The 24,153-nt window shown below is 38.1% G+C and overlaps 1 protein-coding gene and 1 pseudogene across 1 annotated transcript in view; one reads left to right on the plus strand and one right to left on the minus strand.

Annotated features, from left to right (window-relative positions):
• The window catches only part of BCL2L13 (BCL2 like 13), a 92,442-nt gene that overhangs the window by 9,500 nt on the left and 58,789 nt on the right, over positions 1 to 24,153 (minus strand).
• LOC103559206 (BCL2/adenovirus E1B 19 kDa protein-interacting protein 3-like pseudogene) lies at positions 4,487 to 23,173 on the plus strand (annotated as a pseudogene).

Consider the following 24,153-nt stretch of genomic DNA (forward strand, 5'->3'; position numbering starts at 1 on the left):
CTCTGGATTTGCCTATTTTGGGAAGTCCATATAAATGGAATCATATAATATGTAGCCTGCTGTGTCTGCCTTCTTTCACTTAGCATGATGTTTTCAAGGTTTGTCCATGTTGTAGCATGTATCAGTACTTCCTTTCTTTTTATAGCTTCAAAATAGTTCATTGTATGTGACTAGAGATTTTCACATATTGAGGTATATGGGGTAACTATTCGAGTTCAAAACTGGTTTGGCTTGAACTAGAAAGCCTGACTTATGGTCTATCAAACATACATTGTACATCTGCTTATCCATTAAAGTAAGGAATCTCTCTTGAGATAAAGAATGCATACTTCCCCTCCTATACCCTATTGGTAAGGCCTGGTCCCTTTCCTGGCATCATGGTCATGTTGACCTGCTAACTGAATACCTCTTTGAAAATGTATCCTGGGTGTGTTTAATGTATCCTCTTTGTTCTAAAAATATATAAGACTGTACTGAAACTCATGCTTCTCTGGAACGCCTTCTAAGGCCTTCCCGAGTTATAATCCTCACTTTGGCTCATAATAAACTCACCTCAATTTTGATTTATAGGTTGGTTATGGATTATTTGCGTCAAAATATGGATATACCACATTTTGTTGATTAATTATCAGTCAGCTGACATCTGGGTTGTTTTCACCTTTTGTTGATTAGAAATAGTGATGCTATGTACAAGGTTTTGTTTGACCACCTATTTTCAACTCTGTGAGTATCTACCTAGGAGTGGAATTGCTGGGTCATATGATAATTCTATGTTTAATTTATTGAGGACCTGCCAAATTATTTTCCAAAGCAACTGCACCAATTTATATTCCTCCCAGCAATGTCTAAGGGCTCCAATTTCTCCAGATCCTCCCTAACACTTGTTATTGTCTGTTTTTTTTTTTTTTTAATTACAGCCATCCTAGGGGATGGGAAGTGGTATCTCACTGTAGTTTTGATTCGCATTTCCTACTGACTAATGATGTTGAGTATCTTTTCATGTGCTTCCCGCCCATCTGTATATCTTCTTTGGAACAATGTCTATTCAAATCTTTTGACTATTTTTAAATTGGGTTGTCTTTTTATTGTTGAATTGTTAAGAGTTTTATCTTTTATTCTTAAACGAGACTGCTACATAGCTGAATATTAAAATAACCAATTGTTTAGGGGCATGGGTGCTTGAATTAAGGTTGAGAGTAAAGGAAACAGAGGGGAAAACTACTAAAGTAACTAGTAGTCTCTGCTGGGTAATAATTTTATTTTTTAATTTTTAAAAAGATATCTGCCATTAGTGCCATTCCTCCTATGAATTCCTTTCCCAGCCTTCAACCCCCACATGACTAAAAGAGACTTTCACAGCTACAATCTTATGGGATTCATCTCTTTTAAAGATTTTATTTTTCCTTTTTCTCCCAAAGTCCCCCAGTACATAGTTGTGTATTTTCAGTTGTGGGTCCTTCTAGTTGTGGCATGTGGGACGCCGCCTCAGCATGGCCTGATGAGCAGTGCCATGTCTGCGCCCAGGATCCGAACCAAAGAAACCCTGGGCCGCCGAAACGGAGCGTGCGAACTTAACCACTGGGCCATGGGGCCAGCCCCAGGATTCATCTGCTTTATAAACTCTCATTATATTTTCATCAGTATAATGGTAATGTAAAGCCACTCAACAGTTCTGAGCCTATCATCAATAATGAATGATAACAAAGAGTCCTCCCACAAACAAAAGCAGCACATAAAGACTGTACATACCCATGAACAGCAGAGGTCATCAGTTACAGTAGCCAGAAGACAATGCTTGTCCTACCGAAGAATAGAAACTACAAATACCACTTCTACATCATTTCTCTGTCTTACCCCATACTTAATAATTTTTTATTTTAGCTAGCATCTATCTCATCATCATCTTCCTCTCCCTATATTTAATCATTAAGTACTAAACACATCTCAAAATATTTATTCTTAAATTTATCTTAATACATCTAAATCTATTTTTTCCCCTTCTCTCAACATTTTCTGCTATTTCTCTAATATAAGCAATCACTGTCATTCACTAGAACTAATGCAAAAGACTCCTGACTGTCTCCTTGACCCTGAAATTCAATTTGCAGATGAAAAGCATCATTTCCCTAGTCACCTAAGCCAAAAACCTGGGAGTCATACTGGATTTCCCCTATTCCTGAAGTAGTTATTTCTTATTGTTGGGAACTGTGCTACTTAGAGGCTTGTAATAAAACAATGTCATCTCTGCCCTCAAAAAGTTTAAAATATAGTTTAAAATCTAGTGAAGGAGACAAACACAGGGTACTCTAGGAGCATGGCAGGGGGGAGTGGAATTTATTTAGAGACTCACAGAAGGCTTCTTAGAAGAGAGAACAACAGAGCTGGATCTTAAAGAATGAGTAAGAACCAACAAAGATGTGAGAAAGATGCTCCAGGCAGCAGAAAAGCATAGATAAAAACAGGGTGCTGAGAAATTCACAGTATACGCAGGCAACTAGCTCTTCAGTGTTCCAAAGCTTAAGATGAGCAATGAAGAAAGATGAAAGCGGAGAAGCAGGGAAGGTCAGGCATGATACCAATGCACGGAAAGCAAAATCCCAATGTCCACCTGGATATAAAACAAGGATATGCCTCTACCTCCTAGAAGGTGAGTGTTTTCTCCACAGTCTTACTGAGTTTGACAAAGGTCTTGGTTCTATTGAAAACCAAATCAAACTCCCTCTCATCTCCCAATATGGCAACTCTTGGACATCATCAATAACTCAGAGCAGAAGAGATAAATCTAAGGTAGCATCAGCCATTAGATAAAGGCTGGGTTTGAATTTTATAAAATAGAGTAGTGCTACATTTGAAATCTATTTCTAATTATCTGACTCTTTCAGTTATGAAGGGGGCAAAGTCATACAATATTGAGAATAATAATCTCTTCTTGAACACATTAAAAGTTTTCTTAGAAAACCAAATATAGAAATTTCTAGCATTCCTACGTTCAACTGCAGGATTATTTACAATAGCCAAGACATGGAAACAAATGAACTGTCCATTGATGGATGAATGGATAAAGAAGATGTGGTGTGTGTATACACACACACACACACACACAATGGAATACTACTCAGCCATAGAAAAGAATGAAATCTTGCCATTTGCAACAACATGGATGGATTTTGAGGGTAAGATACTAAGTGAAGTCAGTCAGACAGAGAAAGACAAATACTGCATAACTTGACTTGTGTGGAATCTAAAAATCAAAACAAACAAAACAAAACTCAGACTCACAGATACTGAGAACAGACTGGTGGTTGTCAGAGAGGAGGGGGGTTAAGGAGGGTGTGCAATGGGTGAAGGAGATCAAGAAGTACAAACTTTCAGTTATAAAATAAATAAGTCACGGGCTGTTATGTACAGCATGAGGAATACACTTAATATTGTATTAACTTTGTATGGTGACAGATTGTAACTAGACTTATTGTGGTGATCATTTCACAATGTATACAAATGTTGAATCACACTATACTGTACACTTGAAACTAACATAATACTGTATGTCAATTGTACTTCAATAAAAAAAAATTTTGAAGTGATGTCAGCATCATGGCAGAGTGAGTTGTTCCCTTTGTCTCTCCCCTCTAAGTTACAACCAGTAAGACATCCATCAACCAACAATGGACTCTGCATAGCACACCAGACCACCTGAGAGATCCATACATCTATACATCTGAAGATGGGTGGACTGGACCTCCTGGAGGTGGTTGAACTAGGGGAGCAGCAGTGGCAGCTCCCAAGACTGGAGGCTCTAGGAACCATGGCGACGCCTTCTAGCAGAGGGCCCAGGAACGGAGGTAACATTCATGAATGGAGACCCCAGGAACCCAGGCCGCCCACACTCCCAGAGGTGCCAGGGCCAACTGTAGGGCTGCAACTGGAAGCTTTGGGAACCATGACAATAAATGTGACCCAGCCTCCAAACCCCAGTGGTTATGCCTTTGACCCTGGCCTGCACAGCAGTGGGAGCTGCATCCAAGACCCCAATATCCCTGGCAGCGACAGTGGTGCCGGTGACCTGAGGTTCCAGGAATTGCACCAGCGCTTGAGACCAGAGGCTCCAGGAATTGCAGTCGCACTTGCAACTCAGTTGTTCCTCCTCCCGAGCAGTGGTGGGTGGTGCCTGTTACCTGAGGCTCCAGGAACCACATAGGTGCCAGACCCCAGAGGCTCCAGAGACCCCAGCAGCCCTTGTGACCAGGTACCTCTACCCCTGTGGCAGTTGTAAAGTCCGCTATAACACTGGCCCACCTAGCAGTGGTGGTGCCAGCACTTCCAGAAAACCTGGGAGCAGCAGTGCAGGTGGCACACACAGCAGCAGCACCAGCACCCGTAGAGAGGCTGTTGAGAGCCAGGTAACAGTGACAGCAGAGCCCACAACCTCTGGGGCCCCCCAGCTGCAGTGGTGCCTGCAACTTCAACACCCTCACCTGCAGCAGTGATGCCTGCCGACCCAACAAACTTGAATGTGGCAGAGGCGCCTATTACCCTGCCTCCCATCCCACTCTCCCCCTCCATCCGCCACAGTGGGGGAACCTGTGATCCAGGTGACCCTAGAAGCAGCAGAAGTGCTTGTCAGTCTTGTGACCCTGGTGGCGACACCTGCAACTGCAGTGCCACTGTAAGCAGCAAAGCACCAGCAAACTCAGAGGCACAAGCAGCACAAGAAGGGCACTGACAATACCTCTGGCAGAGGCAGTGGAGGGTGAAAAGCATAGGCTCTCAGATATAACCAGAAGCAGCTCAGAATCAAAGCAAACAAAGCTTACCCAAGTAAGAAAGGTATTTGCTACGACAAATGCACCAGCAGAGGAGGAACTCATCAAGCACCATGAAGAACTACAGAAACATGGTATCACAAAAAGAAAATGACAACTCTCCAGAAACCAAACTTGAAGTCATGGAAGACTGCAATCTAACTGATACACAATTCAAAACAGCTGTCACAAAGAAACTCAACAAGCTACAAGAAAACTCAAAAAGACACATCAGGGGGCCGGCCCTGTGGCCGAGTGGTTAACGTCATGTGCTCCACTTCAGCAGCCCAGGGTTTCACTGGTTTGGATCCTGGGTGCGGACATGGTACCGCTTGTCAGGCCACACTGAGGTGGCATTCCATATGCCACAACTAGAAGGACCTGCAACTAAGATACACAACTATGTACCAGGAGGGGTTTGGGGGAGACAAAGCAGGAAAAAAAAAAAAAAGATTGGCAACAGTTGTTAGCTCAGGTGCCAATCTTTAAAAAAAAAAAGACAAATCAATGAGTTCAGGAATAAAATTAACAAACAGAAGAAGTACTTCACCAAGGAGACTGAAACTCTAAAAAAGAACCAAGAAGAAATTTTGGAGCTGAAGAACACAATAAATGAAATGGAGAATAAAGCAGAAAGCACTGGAGATAGAGCAGACCATATGCAAAAGAGAATTAGCAATCTAGAAACGATTCAGGTGGAAGGGAGAGAGCTAAGATTTTTTAAAAATGGAGAAATTCTACAGGAAATATACAACTCAATTAGGAAAAGCAACCTAAAGATAATGAGTTTCCCAGAAGGAGAAGGGAGGGATAATGGAGCAGAGAGCTTAAAGAAATATAGCTGAGAACTGCCAAAACTTGGGGAAGAAACTGGATAGACAAGTACACGAAACTAATAGAACACCTAATGATCTTGATGCAAGAAGACCTTCTCCAAGGCACATTATATTAAAACTGTCAAAAGTCAGTGACAAAGAAGAACGATTGAGGGTGACCAGAGAGGGGAAAAAACCAGTAACCTACAAAGGAATTCCCATTAGGCTATCAGTGGATTTCTCAGCAGAAACTCTACAGGCCAGGAGAGAGTGGAATGATATGATTAAATATTGAAAGATGAAAACCGTGAGCCAAGAATACTCTATCCAGCAAAGTTATCTTTCCAATATGAAGGAGAAATAAAGGCTTTCCCAGACAAACAAAAGCTGAGGGGGTTCATTGCCACTAACCTGCCTTACAAGAAATCTTGAAAAGCCCTCTCCCACCTGAAACAAAAAGGCAAAGGTATACAAAGCTTTAAGCAAGGTGACAAATAGACAGAATCAGAAAATTGCAACTCTGTATCAGAATAGGTTAGTAAACAATTATCATATAAAGGGTAGAGGGAAAGAAAGAATTAAAAATAACTATAACCACTTCAATTTGGTAACAAACTCACAATACAAAAAGGGATAATTAGTGAACACAAAACAAAGAGGAAAAAGAAAAAGACAGAACCTCCACAGGCAAATGGAGATAAGATGTTATCAGCAGAAAAAGGACTAGATCATCAATGAGATCTTTTATACAAACCTCATGGGAACCACAAAACAAAAATTCAGAGCAGAAACAAAAAACATAAAAAAAGAGGAAACTGAAAAACACAATACAAAAAACCACCAAATTGAAATGGCAGACAGAAACATAAGGAAAAAGAAACAATGGGCAGATAAAGCAACCACAAAACTAAGATAAAATGGCAGTATTAAGCCTTGATATATCAATAATCACCCTAAACGTAAATGGATTGACTTCACCAAACAAAAGACACTGAGTGGCTGGATGGATTTAAAAACAAGACCCAACAATATGCTGCCTCCAGGAGACACATCTCAGCTCTAAAGACAAACATAGACTCAAAATTCAGGGATGGAAGATAATACTCCTAGAAAATGGCAACCAAAAGAAAGCAGGTATAGCCATAATCATATCAGACAAAATAGACTTCAAGCCAAAAAAAAAGAGACAAAGATGGACATTATATAATGATAAAGGGGACAATCTATCAAGAAGACATAACATTTATTAATATATATGTACCTAATATAGGAGCACCAAAGTATATAAAGCAACTATTAACAGACCTAAAAGGAGAAACTGACAGCAATACAATAATAGTAGAGGACTTTAATATCCCTTTTACATCAATGGATAGAGAATTAACAAGGAAACATTGGCCTTAAATGAAACATTAGAACCAGATGGACTTAATAGATACACATTCTTCTCAAGTGCACATGGAACATTCTCCAAGACAGACCATATGTTGGGAAATAAAACAAGTCTTAATAAATTTAAGACTGAAATCATATCAAGCATCTTTTACAACCACAATGGTATGAAATTAGAAATCAACCACAAGAAGAAAGCTGAAAAAGCCACAAATATGTAGAGACTAAACAACATGCTACTGAACAACTACTGGATCAATGAAGAAATCAAAGGAGAAATCAAAAAATATCTGGAGACAAATGAAAATGAAAACACAACATACCAAAATCTATGGGATGCAGGAAAAGCAGTACTAAGCAGGAAATTTATAGTAATACAGGCCTACCTTAAAGAAAGTTAAGAAACCAGAAAAATCTTCAATAAACAATCTAACATTACACCAAAAAGAACTAGAAAAAGAAGAAAAATGAAGCCCAAAGTTAGTAGAAAGAAGGAAATAATAAAAATCAGAGTGGAAATAAATGAAACAGAGACTAAAAAGACAATAGAAAGGATCAATGAAACTAACAGCTGGTTCTTTGAAGAGATATAACTGACAAACTCTTAGCTAGAGTCACTAAGAAAAAAAGAGATAAGGCTCAAATAAATAAATTCAGAAGTGAAAGAGGAGGAATTACAACAGATACCACAGAAATACAAAGGATTATAGGAGAATACTATGAAAAACTACACACCAACAAATTGGATAACCTAGAACAGATGGATAAATTCATAGAATCATACAACCTCCAAAAATTGAATCAAGAAGAAACAGAAAATCTGAATAGACCAATCATTAGTAAAAAGATTGAACAGTAACCAAAAACCTTTCAAAAAATAAAAGTCCACGATCAGATGGCTTCTCTGCTGAATTCCACCAAACATTCAAAGAAGATTTAATACCTATCCTTCTCAAACTCTACCAAAAAACTAAAGAGGACAGGACACTTTCTAACTCATTTATGAGGCCAAAATTACCCTTATTCCAAAACCAGACAAAGACAACACAAAAAAGGAAAATTACAGACCAATATTGCTGATGGGGGCCAGCCCCATGGCCAAGTGGTTAAGTTTGCGTGCTCCGCTTCAACAGCTCAGGGTTTCACTGGTTCGGATCCTGGGCACAGACATGGCACCGCTCATCAGGCCACAGTGAGGTGATGTCCCACATGCCACACTAGAAGGACCCACAACTAAAATATACAACTATGTACTGGGGGGATTTTGGGAGACAAAGCAGAAAAAAAAAGATTGGCAACAGTTGTTAGCTCAGGTGCCAATCTTTAATATATATATATATAGCTGATGAACATAGACACAAAAATCCTCAACAGAATATAAGCAAATCATATACAATACATTAAAAGGGTCATACACCACAATCAAGTAGGATTTATTCCAGGGCCAGGCCTACTTCAACATCTGCAAATCAAACAATGTGATATATCACATTAACAAAATGAGGAATAAAAATCATGCTCATCTTAACAGATGCAGAGAAAGCATTTGACAAGATTCAATGTCTATTTATGATAACTCTCAATAAAATGGACATAGAAGGAAAGTAGCTCAACATAATAAAGGTCATATATTACAAACTCACAGCTAACATCATACTCAATGGTGAAAAACTGAAAGCCATCCCTCCAAGTACAGGAACAAGACAAGGATGCTCACTCTCACCACTCGTATTCAATAGAGCATTGGAAGTCCTAGCCAGAGCAATCAGACAAGAAAAAGAAATAAAAGGGATCCAAATTGGAAAGGAAGAAGTAAAACTGACACTATACACATAGATCCAAGCAACAGAATCGAGAGCCCAGAAATAAACCTACACATCTATGGACAGCCAATCTTTGACAAAGGGGCCAAGACTATACAATGGAGAAAAGAAAGCCTCTTAAACAAATGGTGTTGGGAAAACTGGACTGCCACATGCAAAAGAATGAAAGTAGACCATTATCTTACACTATACACAAAAGTTAACTCAAAATGGATTAAAGAGTTGAATGTAAGACCTGAAACCATAAAATTCCTAGAAGAGAATACAGGCAGTATGCTCTTTGACGACAGTCTTAGCAGTATTTTTTGAATATGTCTCCTCAGGCAAGGGAAACAAAAGAAAAAATAAACAAATGGGACTACACCCAACTAAAAGGCTTCTGCATGGCAAAGAAAATCATCAACAAAACGAAAAGACGACCTATCAACTGGAAGAAGATATCTGCAAATCATATATCCAATATGGGGTTAATCTCCAAAATATATAAAGAACTCATACAACTCAACAACAGAAAAACAACCCAATCAACAAATGGACAGAGGATCTGAACAGTAATTTTTTCCAAAGAAGATATAGAGATGGCCAATAGGCACATGAAAAGATGTTCAACATTACTAATTATTAGGGAAGTGCAAATGAAAACTACAATGAGACATCACCTCACACCTGTCAGAAGGGCTATTATTAAAAAGACAAATAATAAGTGTTGGATAAGATGTGGAAAAAAAGGAACCCTTATATACTGCTGGTGGGAATGTAAATTGGTACAGCCACTATGGAAAACAGTAAGGAGATTCCTGAAAAAATTAAAAATAGAAATACCATATGATCCAGCTATTCCACTTCTGGGTATTTATCCAAAGAACACAAAAACACTAATTGGAAAAGATATATGTACCCTTATGTTCACTGCAGTGTTATTCACAATAGCCAAGACTTAGAGGCAACCTAAGTGCCCATCAACAGATGAACTGATAAAGAAGATGTGGTACATGTATACAATGAAATACTATTCAGCCATTAAAAAAAAAAGATGAAATCTTGCCATTTGCAACAACATGGACGGACCTGGAAGGTATTATCTTAAGTGAAATGAGTCAGACCAAGAAAGCCAAATACCATATGATATCATGCATATGTGGAAGATAAACAAACACCAAATACATAGATACTGAGAACAGACTGGTGGTTACCAGAGGGGAAGACGGTACGGGGCTAAAGGGATAAAGGGGAACATGCGTATGGGAATGGACGGCAATAGACTTTTAGTAGTGAGCACAATGCAGTCTACACAGAAGCTGAAATATGATGTATACTTGAAATTTACATATTTATAAACCAACATTACCTCAAAAAAAGAAAAATAAGAAAAAATAACAAGGCTAGGGAAATAGCATCTAAGAAAACTATAACTTTATAAGCATCAGATAACATTTTTAGGCTCAAATGTATCTTGTGATATTTCTGATGCTTTTAAATATTATAATACCAATCCAAAAAATGTATGTCATTTACTCAATACACAAGTTTTTTCCCTTAACACTGCATGTTGCATATGTCTCTTGTATTTTAATATCTTACACAACTTTTCCCTAACTGCTAATAATTTTAATTCAGGTATTAATAAATGAATACGTATACGAAAAAAAGTGTTTTTTAAAGCTGCAGTACAGTGAATGGTATTAGAGGAGGCAAGGCTAATTTCCTCTCTATTCCTAGAGCCAGCCTTTAGCCTACATTTGTCTTAACCACATAGTGAGTGCTCCACATAAGAGGGAAGGCTTATCTTGGGGGGGGTGCTCATCGTCCCTACAAGTGCTGTACTAAATTCCCAAGCCCTGGCTTCTTATTCATGTGGGTACTGGTGTTAACATTTTGAGGAACACAAATGTTTTGCAAATATAATGAAAGGTGTGAGACTTCTCCCTTAAAACTGTGCATTCATACAAAGCAGTATACCATTTTAGGGGGAATTTCAGACTCCCTGAAATATCCATGGGTCCCAGTTTAAGACTCTTCATCTGGCTCAACCAGGGTCTGGCTTAAATTCCACCCTCTCTAGACTGAATCCAATCCCCCTCTCTTATTTCTCCTGCATTCATAGCTCTGAGTTCGGGCCACACAAAGTATCATAATTATACATTTTATATCATATTTCTCACTAATTTATTCAAAAGTATTAATCCTCTCCCCAACTAGATTATAAATACCTCAAGGGAAGAAAATATGCTTTAAACTTGATTATCCCCCTTGTAATGCCTAATGTATGCCGAGCAAACAGTGGTGCTCAATAAATGCTTGACTGACAGGAAAATTGGTCCCATCTTTGGATATAAAAGCAGCTCTGAACACTAGCTACTTTGGTTTTCTCAGGTACTGGTAGGTGCAGCTCTTTATTCATCTCTATATTTCTACACATATGGACTGCATCTCAGTGTCTGTTGTTCAAGGTCACACAGTGCTGGTGCTGAAGAGAGAACTCAACATCCCTGTTTTGTGACTCATTACCTTGTTCCATCCACCTAGAATGCCCTCCTTTCAATTCTGCCCTTCTGAACCCTTCTCATTGTCTCTAAACTCTTAAATGATTTATCTGTTCTCTTGGCCATAAAACATATAGTAAAGAGTGTGTATCTGCCTTACATCCCCACTAAGTTCCCAGAGATTAAGGATATGTTTTTATAACATCTTTGTTGTATTTCTTTCTTTTCTCAGTCCCATTCCTCCCATGTGCCTTACAGGATTCCATACATATCATACTAATAGGATTATATTAGTTGAATATAATCCTATTAATATAATATTAGTTTGGGGGAACTTAGACAAGCTGGTCCAGTTCTCGAATCTGGGATCTTTTCCACTGCAGAAGAGCTGTCATTTCTCTTTCTGCATGATTGCTGCCTTGGAATCACCAACCCATAAAGATGGAACATCTTTTATGTGCAATATAACACATACCATAACCTGCTATTCTACACCAAAATCCAAAGAATTTGCATTTCAAAGTTATGCCAGGGGCTGGCCCGGTGGCTCAGTGGTTAAGCGCACACGTTCTACTTCGGTGGCCTGGGGTTTGCAGGTTCAGATCCTGGGTGAGGACATGGCACCGCTTGGCAAGCCATGCTGTGGTAGGGGTCCCACATATAAAGTAGAGGAAGATGGGCATGGACATTAGCTCAGGACCAGTCTTCCTCAGCAAAAAGAGGAGGATTGGCAGCAGTTAGCTCAAGGCTAATCTTCCTCAAAAAAATCCCAAAATAACAAACATAAAGAAACAAAGTTATGCCAAATAGTCAAAGAACATCAGTTACTCCACAATAAGTTACTTAAAATATAGTGTATTCTTCTTAGTCTTCTATTAATATTTTTTCCTTTTTCTTTTCTTTCTTTTTAAAGCTTCAGTGCATGGTTGTGTGTCCTAGTTGTTAGTTTTTAGTTCTCTGTGAGCCACTGCTGCAGTATGACAACTGACGGACAGGTAGCGTAGTTCCACGACCGGGAAACAAACCTGGCCGAATCTTAACCACTAGACCACCACGCCTGCCTCTTCCATTAACATTTAAAACTTTTCCTCTACAAACTCAAAAGGTGCTACTAACCACCTCCACCTCCCAACTGAGTTATCTGGAGATAAGGAAGGTAATTTCCCTTGTTCTTTATTCTTAGTCTTAGAATCACATCTGCTCACATTCTCTGTTCACACTCTACAAGTTTTGCAATCTGTTTCCATGCCATTTCAAAAAATGTACAGTACAGCTGGATTCACAGAGCAGCCTTACAATTACAGAACTCTTCAAACAGAATGGTTATCCGAGGGTCAGAGAGGTCTTAAGTGCTCACTTACAGGAATTCTCAACAAGTTACTTACCTGCATTTCTAAAAACAGAACCTCTAATAACAAGAACCAATTTAAAAAGCAAAAGCAAAACAAAACAAAAGAACCATAACAAAAGAAGTAAGAATATTAATTGTCAGAAAGCAGACTTTCACTACTTTTTCTTTAGGGCTCTAAGCCAAAACAAGTGAAAAGGAAATTTCAAAAGTGCCATCATGAAGAAATAAGGGAAAAATTAAATGAAATAGAATTTAGTGAAAAATGAGTTTTCTCTTTATTTTTAACAGCTCAAAGATAGCAAAAGAGTTAAAAACATTCTTTGTTCCACATCTAGAGGAACTTTTCACCTCATCGAACATACTAGGTCAACAAGTTTGTCAAATTACAACTTTGGAATAATACATTGCTCAAAAGCCAATTCAGATTTAATTGCTTTTTTCTTTGTCGTCATGGTCTCCATCCCTTACAATTTATTTCTGTATTTGGCATGTGACCTTTTAATAAAGATTCACCAAAAATTCTGTGCTCTAATGTAGGAAGGTTTTTTTCTCCCTAATGTAAAAAGTTTAAAAGAAAGAATAGATGACCACCAAGAATTTTACTCCTAGGAACTAATTCATATAAAGCAAAAATATAAAAAGAGGTCTCTCTCTTAACAATTACTGTCACTAATGAAGAGTAGGCTTTCAGTAAAAGATGAAGAGCTGTTTTGAGTAATACCTCACCTAAACTTAGCACACTGGGGGAATAACATCTTCAACCAGCTTTAGAGCCACTTCCACAATCTAAATCACTTTTAGCACAAAATATTTATATTGTTGGAAATATCCAGCTCTTTAGTCCTACTGATACAAAAACACAAAGGAATAACTTTAAGGACTCAAAAATATAAAACTAATTGGGACCAACTATCAGAGTTTATGCACAAAAGAATCAGCAAACTATGCCTTTTTTTTTTTTTTTTTTAAAGATTGGCGCCTGAGCTAACATCTGTTGCCAATCTCTCTCTCTCTTTTTTTCTTTTTCTTCTCCCCAAAACACCCCAGTACATAGTTGAACATTCTAGTTGTAGGTCCTTCTGGCTCTGCTATGTGGGACACCACCTCAGCATGGCTTGATGAGTGGTGCTAGGTCCGCACCCAGGATCCGAAACAGTGAAATCCTGGGCTGCCTAACCAGAGTGCATGAACTTAACCACTCAGCCCCGGGGCTGGCCTTCCCCCTCCCCTTTTTTTTTTTAAATAGATTAAGCCTAGAGAGATTAAGAACTTGCCCAAGGTCTCTAGCTTGCTATGAGAACTAGATGTCAGTAACAAGAGGTATACCTTACATAACTCTTAAGTGCTCTTCTAAAGACTTTACTTAATCGATTTAAATCCTGCAACGCTGTCAAGTAAATCTTACTATTATTTCCATTTTACAGACAAGGAAATTGAAGCAACTGAAGAGAATAATAAGTAATTTGCCCAAAGTCATAAAACTCGGATTGGATTTAAGCCCAAACAGTTTACTTCCAGGGTCCATGCTTTCATCAACTATGCTACCCTAACTCTTAGGCTGAAGTCCCCCCAATTACCGTACCAGTGCTTTTCCCTGAGTTCACGGCAAGAAGGAAATGGAAAAGGTTATTCTTGGTGTTTTCTTCAAGCAAGAAACACAAACACAAAGACATGTGCATGAAAACCTTCAAATAAAAAGTAGAGAAGAAACTGAAATATGGAGATAAAAGGAATATTTTTAAATAAATGTAAGATAAAATATAAATGTAACTTTTTGGTTTTGGTGGTAGGAACAAAGTAAAAGCAGCTTGGAGATCATTCAAAGAACCATTTCAAAAATGTGCAGTAGCTGCTTCATGATGTCTATATTGACTGCATTTTGCCTCCTTTTTTTTGTTGGTTTCACATCAGTTACAAATTTTCTTCCATTTCAAGCAGTATTTCACCTTTAGGGTCACAGATGATGATAAACTGAGCTCTTACGGACTTAACTTTTCCATCGAAGATGGTTTGTCAGAAGTGCAAAGACCACATTCATTGGTAAATTCACCTAGGGATTCACCTCCCCTAAGATGTGCCAACAAATCTTTATCGTTACTTCTCAGCCTTTATATAATATCTACCTCTCAAGTATTCACTTTGCAAAGATAAAAACAGATAATTGGTTTTCTACATTCACTCAACAGGATACTAACAAGCAAATGCCTCTTAGATCACTATTAGCCTAAAATAAGAAAATGGGGAATGTGAAAGAAATTCCAGAGAAGTAATTTTCTACCTAATATTATGACCAAGACCCACGAAAATACATTTGAGAACACAATGAAGTAAACACCCACACTCACATTCAAAACAAATAGCTCATACCCTTACTACACTAAAATTTTATTTTAGCTTCAAAACCCACTTAACTGATTTTTAGATCACAAACTGTGTGTCACCTCCCACAGTGTAGAAACTCTATTGTAACAAAGTCTTACCTAAAAGTTTCTAAGAGACAGTCTTCAAATATCCTTGATTAAAACAACAACAACACTTTGAGGTTTGCTATTCTTAAAACAGAAATGAGAAACTTCAAGTCAAAGATAAAAAAGACAAAAATTACTTTTATTCAACTACTTAAATATTATGATAGACATTAGATGACATGTTCTCCAATAATCTTTTATGTAATATAAAACTACATTTTTCATAATAAGTATTTAGTTTAGTACATGACATAGGAGAAAATAAAAGAGAACCCTTACCGCAGTGGACTTGCACTGCCCTTTTCAGGAGACAAGACAGACTTCTAAGGTAGCAACACAATCCCAGGAAATGAACGCCAGTGAGGAGAAGGAGCAGGAGGAGGGAGGGAACAAGATGAGTCAGGGAAAATCTGAGCATGCCAACTAGTCTGTGCCCTAACTGCACTGCAGGGCAAGCAAAAGGCAGAACCAAAACTCAAAGGAAACTTCAATCAGACTTAGGAACAGGAAAATACACACTCAAGACATATCTTAAAACCTAACATTTGTTAAAATGTAGCATTTTCATCAAACACTTTTACATCATTATTTTTGTGTGACATAGAAGCTATTCTTCCTGTTTTGTAGTTGATAAAACTGAGGCTCAGACAAGTTAAATGAATTCCCTTAAAAACACAGGGCTAATATTTGGCAGAGCTGGGGCCACAAAGAAACCTTGTGATTTCCAATCCTGTTCTCAACTCACCACTCTCTGGTAGGGTAAAAAAATAAGGTGGAGAGAGAAAACAAACAAACAAACACAAACCCCTATCAATGCCAGGATATTACAGTAATGGTTATAATCCAGTTCTAGCTCTGAAATTGCTAATTATAGTTAAGATGTGTGTCCTATTTGAATTTATATTTCTAATTGCATCCCAGTTAAACATTCTCTCCTTTTGTCTTCCTATTATACTTTGAAGATACCTACCTCACAGCACGTAACATGCTACATGTGATTACCTACATTTAAGTCTCTTCAGCCAGATCTGAGCTCAAAAGTAGGACCTATATTTTATTCAACATTTCTATACTCAGCATCTAGCATGGTGCCTAGCATAACTTGCAATCAATTAAGGTTTATTGTATATTGAAAATTAGTATCTGAAGGGCTTAAATAGCATTAATCTTCACAAACTCCTTGCAAAATGGGCAAACACTACTAATGATTTCATTAGTATACTAGAGTTTATAAATAATCTGAAGAATACACAGGAAAATGATTCATCTAAGGCCATGCAGTTAGACAGTAATGAACACTACTAGGCCATTCCACTTCTCAAGGAAAACCACGACAGAGGACATGAGTTGGTGCTGAGATTACAGCTCCAAGGAACAGGAGCGCCAGCTTCTATATTCCATGTAGACATTTCAAAGGGACTATGGAAACGTCTCACCCTCACATGACAGTGAGGATCAGTACTGGGAATGCTCAAAAGCAGACTGAGAATCTTTTACATCTAAGGTATAGAAGTTGTAACTATATGACTTATGCCCATGGTTGAAGTAACTAAAAACAAAATGATGCGATCCTTGTTTCAAAAAAAAAAAACAAGTCTCAGCTTGAAGTCATTTTAACTTTTGGTTTCTGAGAGGTATATAAGAAGGCTGAAAGTCACTGCTCCATCCTCCCAAGTAAGAAGCTGAACAGACAAAGGAATAACTCTTCTTAGATCTACAAGAGAAGTGAGACCACAGGGTAAACCACTGCTCCCAAGACTGGAATGACGAACAGGCAATACAGGGTATCACAACTCACTGGAGTAGAAACCCACAAGCAGCAACCTCCTCAAGAACCAGTGCCTGGGTAGAGAAACCAGAACTATAATTGACGAATTGCTGCAGGCTCAGGGTGGACAACACTGAGAGTTAAAAACTCCAGGGGACTCAGTTACAGCAAATTTTGTGAGATTTACCTCCAGCAGCTCGACCAGGTACTCACGATAAATACCAGAGAAAAATCCCCTCATGCTCCTGGAAGAGGAAGAGGAAAAGGAACCACTTTGAAATACGCCAGAGCACTTTGTTCTTAACAAGGCCTGCCCTCAAGAGAAACTAGTTAACCAGAGCCTAACCGATCTAGAGGTAGGGAAATACTCAACTCCAGGCCACTTCAGCCATCCTGACCCACCTAAAGGTTGGGGGTGGAGGACGACTGAGAAACGTTTGTGAAGTTCACAGTGCAGAGGCATAGGCTTAGTAAAAGACTGACCTAATCACAGGACGATAGAATACTTCCCCTATGCCTACACGTCTCCACCTCCACATTACTAAAAGCCTATTTACAGTAGTTCCTTTTACTGTGTCCAGCTAGCGAGACAAAATTACAAGGCACACCAAACGGCCAAAAACACAATTTGAAGAGACAGAGCAAGCATCAGAACCAGACACGGCAAGCATGCTGGAAGTATGAGATCAGGAATTTACAACAACTATGATTAATAAGCTGTGGGCTCTAATGAATAAAGTAGATAGCATGAAGGAAAAGATGGGCAATGTAAGCAGAGAGATGGAAATCCTAAGAAAGAACCAAGGAGAAACACTAGAGCTCAAAAACACTATATCAGAAATGCAGAGTGCCGAAGATGGGCTTATTATTAGACACGACACAACTAGGGGAAGAATCTCTGAGCTTGAGAATATCTCAACAGAAACAGCCAAAACCGAAAAGCAAAGACAACAAAGACAGGGAAAAAAAGAACAGGATATCTAAGGACTACGGGACAACCACAAAAGTTGTAACATATTGGAATACAAGGAGAAGAAAGAGAGAAAAGAACGGAAGAAATAATTGAAATAATAAAGACTGAGAATTTCCCCAAATTAATGTCAGACACAAAACTACAGATCCAGGAAGCTCAGAAAACATTAAGTAGAATAAATGTCAAAAACAAAAATACACCTAGGCATATCATTTTCAAACTACAGAAAATCAAAGATAAAGGAAAAAATCCTAAGACAAGCCAGAGGAAGAGAATTCTTACCTAAAGAGGAACAAAGACAAGAATTACATCCAACTTCTCAGAAGCTACATAAGCAAGAAAAGAGTAGAGAGAAATATTTTAAGTGTGAGAGAAAAAACTCACCAAACAAGAATTCTGTGCATGTGAAATTATGCTTCAAAAGTGCTGGAGAAATAAAGACTTACTTAAACAAAAATAGAGGAAATGTGTTGCTAGTAGACCTGCCTTGGAAGCAATGTGAAAAAAGGTTCTTTAGAGAGAAAGAGAAAATATAGGTCAGAAACTTGGATCTACATAAAGAAAGAACATCAGAGAAGGAATAAATGAAGGTAAAATAAAAACTTTTATTTTTCTTATTCTTAATTGATCTACCAAATAACAGTTTGTTCAAAATAATAATAGCATCAATATATTTGATTATGTATGCTTATGTATGTAGCATACACACACATATGGTGATGTATGTTTATGTTAAGTGAAATAATAACAGCAATGATACAAGGGATGGGAAGGAGGAATTAGGATCATTTTGTTATTATAAGGTACTCACACTACTTGTGAAGTGGTATAGTGTTATTTGAAAGTGGACTTGGATCAGTTGTAAATGTATATTGTAAACTCTAGGGTAACAACTAGAAAAAGTAAAAAGAGAAATGTAACAGTTATGCTAAGAAAGGAGAGAAAATGGAATCATATAACATGCTCAATTAAAACCACAAAAGGCAGAAAAAGAGTGAAGACAAAAATAGGAACAAAAATAAGGGCAACAAGTAGAAAACAGTAACAAATATGGCAGATATTAATCCAATTATATCAGTAATCACTTTAAACAGCAATAGTCTAAGCACACCAATTAAAGACAAAGACTGTCAGAGTGGATCAAAAAACAAGACCCAGGGCCAGCCTGGTGGTGCGACAGTTTAAGTTTGCACGTTCTGCTTCGGCAACCTGAGGTTCGCAGGTTTGAATCCCGGGTGCGGACCCACAAACCGCTTGGCAAGCCATGCTGTGGTAGGCATCCCACATATAATGTAGAGGAAGATGGGCACGGATGTTAGCTCTGCGCCCATCTTCCTCAGTAAAAAAGGAGGAGGATTGGCAGCACATGTTAGGTCAGGGCTAATCTTCCTCAAAAAAACTTAAAAAAACCAAAAAAGACAAGACCCAACTATATGTTGTCTAAGAAACTCACTTTAAATATAAAGACACATATGCATTAAAAGTAAATGAATGGAGAAAAATATACCATAATATACCACACTAACACTAATCAAAAGAAAGCAGAAGTAGCTATATTAATTTCAGACAGAGCATACTTCAGAGCAAGGAAGTTATCAGGGATAAAGAGAAGCAGTACATAATGATGAAGCAGTCAAACCTCCAAAAAAGACATAAGAATCTTTAATGTGTATGTGCCTAACAACAGAGTGTCAAACTATAGGAGGCAAAAACTGACAGAACTGCAGGAAAAATAAATGAATTTATTATTATAATTGGAGACGTCAACACCCCTCCATCAGAATTGGACAGATCCAGCGGGCAAAAAGTCACTAAGGACATAGTTCAACTCAACAATACTATCCAGGGACATCGATAGACTACCTCATCCAACAAGAGCAGAATACACATTCTACTCAAGCTCACATGCACTAGTCACCTAGAACACACTCTGGGATGGGAAACACACCTTAACAAATTTAAAAGAATAGAAATCATAATATGTCTCCTCGTCTCAGACCACAATGGAATACAATTAGAAATGAGTAACAGAAAGATATCTGGAAAATCTCAAAATACTTGGAGATTAAACAATATACTTCTAAATACACGAGTCAAAGAACAAATCTCAACAGAAGTTAAAAAAATATTTTGAACCAAAACATGAAAACACAACTTATTAAAATTTGTGCAAGGCAGTGAAAGCAGATGGGAATTCCCAACATTGAATGCATATATTAGAAAAGAACAAACATCTAAAATCAATGGTCTAGGGGCTGGCCCCGTGGCCGAGTGGTTAAGTTTGCGCGCTCTGCTTCAGTGGCGCAGGGGTTCGCTGGTTCGAATCCTGGATGCAGGCATGGCAGGGCTCATTAGGCCATGCTGAGGCAGCATCCCAAATGCCACAACTAGAAGGACCCACAACTAAAAATACACAACTATGTACCAGGGGGCTTTGGGGAGAAAAAGGAAAGTACAATCTTTAAAATCAATGACCTAAGCATCTAAGCTTCTAGTTAGGAAACTAGAAAAAAGAAGAGTAGGAGCGTAGTGGTTAAGTTCGCACGCTCTGCTTTGGCGGCCCAGGGTTCACAGGTTCAGATCCTGGACATGGACCTACACACTGCTTGTCAAGCCACACTGTGGCAGCAGCCCACATAAAACAGAGGAAGATTGGCACAGACGTTAGCTCAGCAAAAATCTTCCTCACAAAAAAAGAAAAAAGAAAAAGAAGAGCAAATGAAGTCCAAAGTAAGCATCAGGAAAGTAAGAATAAAAACAAGAGGGGCCGGCCCGGTGGTGCAGCGGTTAAGTTCGCATGTTCCGCTTCTCGGCGGCCCGAGGTTCGCCGGTTTGGATCCCGGGTGCGGATATGGCACGGCTTGGCACGCCATGCTGTGGTAGGCGTCCCACATAGAAAGTAGAGGAAGATGGGCACAGATGTTAGCTCAGGGCCAGCCTTCCTCAGAAAAAAAAGAGGAGGATTGGCAGCAGTTAGCTCAGGGCTAATCTTCCTGAAAAAAAAAGAATGAAAATAAGAGCAGAAATCAATAAAACTGAAAATAGAAAATCAACAGAGGAAACTAATGAAACAAAAAGTTGGTTCTTTGAAACTTATGTTCACACAAAAATCTGTACACAGACGTTTGTAGCAGCTTTATCACAATTACCAAAACTTGGAAGCAACCAAGATCTCCTTCAGTAGGTGAATGGATAAATAAATGGTGGTACATCCAGACAATGGAGTATTATTCAGTGCTAAAAAGAAATGAGCTACCTCAAGCCATGAAAAAACATGGAGGAAACTTAAATGCATATTACTAAGTGAAAGAAGCCAGTCTAAAAGGCTATATATTGCATGATTCCAACTATATGACTTTCTGGAAAAGGCAAAACTATGGAGAGAGTAAAAAGAGCAATGGCGGCCAGAGGTTAGGGGAGAGGGGGGAACAAAAAGGTGGAATATGGAGGATTTTTAGGGCAGTGAAACTACCCTGTATGATACTATAATGGTGAATACAGTCATTATAAATCTGTGCAAATCATAGAATGTACAACATCAAGAGTAAACTATAATGTAAACTATGGACTTTGGGTGATGATGATGTGTCCACGTAGGTTCATCAATTATAATAAATGTGCCACTCTGGGGGGAGATGTTCATAATGGAAAAGGCCATGCATGTGTGAGGGTAAGGAGTATGTAAGAAATCTCTGTACCTTCTGCTCAGTATTTCTGTGAAACTCAAACTACTCTAAAAACTAAAATCTATTTAAAAAACATTCAAACTGGTCATGTTACTTCTAAACCTCAATAAAGTGCTCTTCTCAATACCAGTTCAATGGAAAAACCATCTCAAATGTACTAAGACAAAAACAATCACAAAACGTAAGTCACAGAAAAAGTAAAAACTATCCGCAGAACTCCAAAAGGCATTTATCCTAGCAATTTCTTTGCGTAATTCAGAGAACAAAACATAATTTTTCTCTCTGCAAATCTGTATGTCCAAAGCCTGCCTGTTCCTAAACAACTATATGCTATCGCTCCACTCATCCAGCAGGTTATGGATGCCAGCACCTCCTCCTCTTCTGTACGTTTCCACACTAGTTCCCCCTTGGGAGCTAGGTAGTTTGTTTCACTCTGTTGTTCTGTTTAAGTGGCTGAAGACAAAATGACATGAAAATCATACTACAGATTTTATGTAAACAGACATGCAACATCATGTAGCCAAATGATTCTCCTCTGGAAGAGTGGCCCTAATGGTTTTAATAGCTGTCAGGTAATGTTTAACACAAAGTACCTTAAAGGTGATTCATGTTGACACTTTGTATCAGAGGATAAATTTTCACCAATTAGGCAAAAAAGCAATCTCAATTTGAAACATGAAAAATCAGAATGCTTAGACCTAATAATGTGAAATACAGATTGGGCATTGAAATTTAGAGATAAAAACACATTTTAAATACTAATAAACCAGTTATCCATATTACTGCTTTTTTCTTTAGCACACAGATTTTAGTTGAATAAAATACTTTCTTGTTAACAAACTATAATCACCAACAAATTCTGATGCACTATATCATAATAAAACTGAAAAGTGAGAAAGGAATACACACCATTGCTTGCATTTTTCTTCTCCCTTTGTTGTAAAGCACCATATAGGTGAGGAAGGTCCCTGGGTGGAGCTACTCAGGAACAGCAGGAATGGCAATGGGAAAAACGGGGGCTGGAACATGTACGTTCCTCACTCTCTATCCACAATGGAGATGTGAAGATTCTTCTGGATGTACAACAAGAATCAGGACAGAGTAATTCAAGAGGCAGTTCTGTGATAGCCCTGCCCCACCAGAAGGTGGGTAGATTCTGTTTGATGTGGAAATGCACACCAGCAGGGACCACAGGTCTCTGTCAGAAGAAGTTGTAAAAGGAGGGAAAGAAGTTGTTGCTTTGAAGAAAAATGTAGACTGTGTGACTGGTCCAGCAGACCTGAAAACATTCTACCTAAGGAGTTTCACCTCAGGCACCCTAAACATTGTGTTTCTTTAAGCATGAGGAAAAGTGGAGCCGTGAAGAAAGGTGGTATTTCCTCTGCAGAATCTCTTAAGGTGATCATTCCATCTCTCTTCCTTTCTCATGTTTTAGCTTTGGGGCTAGGCAACTCTTTTCGAATCGACTGAGCATACCTACTTCCAGCACGTACTGAAGGAAAGAAAAGCCCCTTGAAAAGCGTGTGGCCTGTGAAGCGCTATACTGTCACAGTAGTTTATTTGAACCTGAGACCAGTGAAAGCATGATCCAACCTACCACCCTATTTTTACATATCCAAGTTTCAATAACTTTCAAATCCAGTACTTTATTCAAACTCTAAGGCATTTTACTAACCTCATTCCCTTTTTGGCCTGTAAGACACTTTAGAATTTCATAATAGAGTTTACTGTTGTTAAGAAATTTGCATGGGCTTCTTCTCTGCAAATGCCACCAACAGATGACACTTTTGTCAAAAATGCTATTGTTTCCTTTTAGTACCACCAGACTTAGACCCACATCATTCATGGTATAAATTTACTCTTGCAAGTTAACTACCATCTCTCTCTCAAAACGAGATCAGGCTAGCAAATGATAAATCTTTGTTGTTTTGTTTTCTTGTTCAAGATAAAGGCAAGCCCTAAGCTTGAATTTATAGTTATTAAAGAGAAAACAACAAAAAAGTCCAAGACACAAGAAAAAAAGTATCCTGTGCAATAAAAAATTATTTTAAACAAAAAATAAATAAATACACACACACATACATACAAAAGAAAGATGGAATTAAGAAATAATATTAGGAAGAAAAGGGAGATATAGCTCCATACATTGCCAAATTTAAGAGAGGATATTTTTGAGACATTTGGATGCTAACAGGATATTTGATAATATGAAGAAAGTATTTTAAAATTTTTTTGATGTGACAATAGGACTGTGATTAAAAAGGAGAACTTTTATTTTTTAGAGATATATTCTGAAATTTTTATAAATAAAATTGTGATGTCTGTGTTTTGCTTCAAAATAATATTAAGAGTGGAAGTAATTAGGATGTGAATAAAGCAAACCAGCAATGAGTTGACTGTTAGGGATTGGGGTTCATTAAACTATGTTGTCTATTTTCACATATGTTCAAAATTCTCCAAAATAAAACATTTTTTTAAAAAAGTAAGTAGTATAAGAGAATTAAGAAACAAAAATCCACTGTACTGTCCTCCAAAAAATAACAGAGTATTATGAATAGCTCTATGACAACAAATCTTAAAATTTAGGGGTAA

This window comes from Equus przewalskii, chromosome 5 (assembly GCF_037783145.1).
Source record: "Equus przewalskii isolate Varuska chromosome 5, EquPr2, whole genome shotgun sequence".
Classification (NCBI taxonomy): domain Eukaryota; kingdom Metazoa; phylum Chordata; class Mammalia; order Perissodactyla; family Equidae; genus Equus; species Equus przewalskii.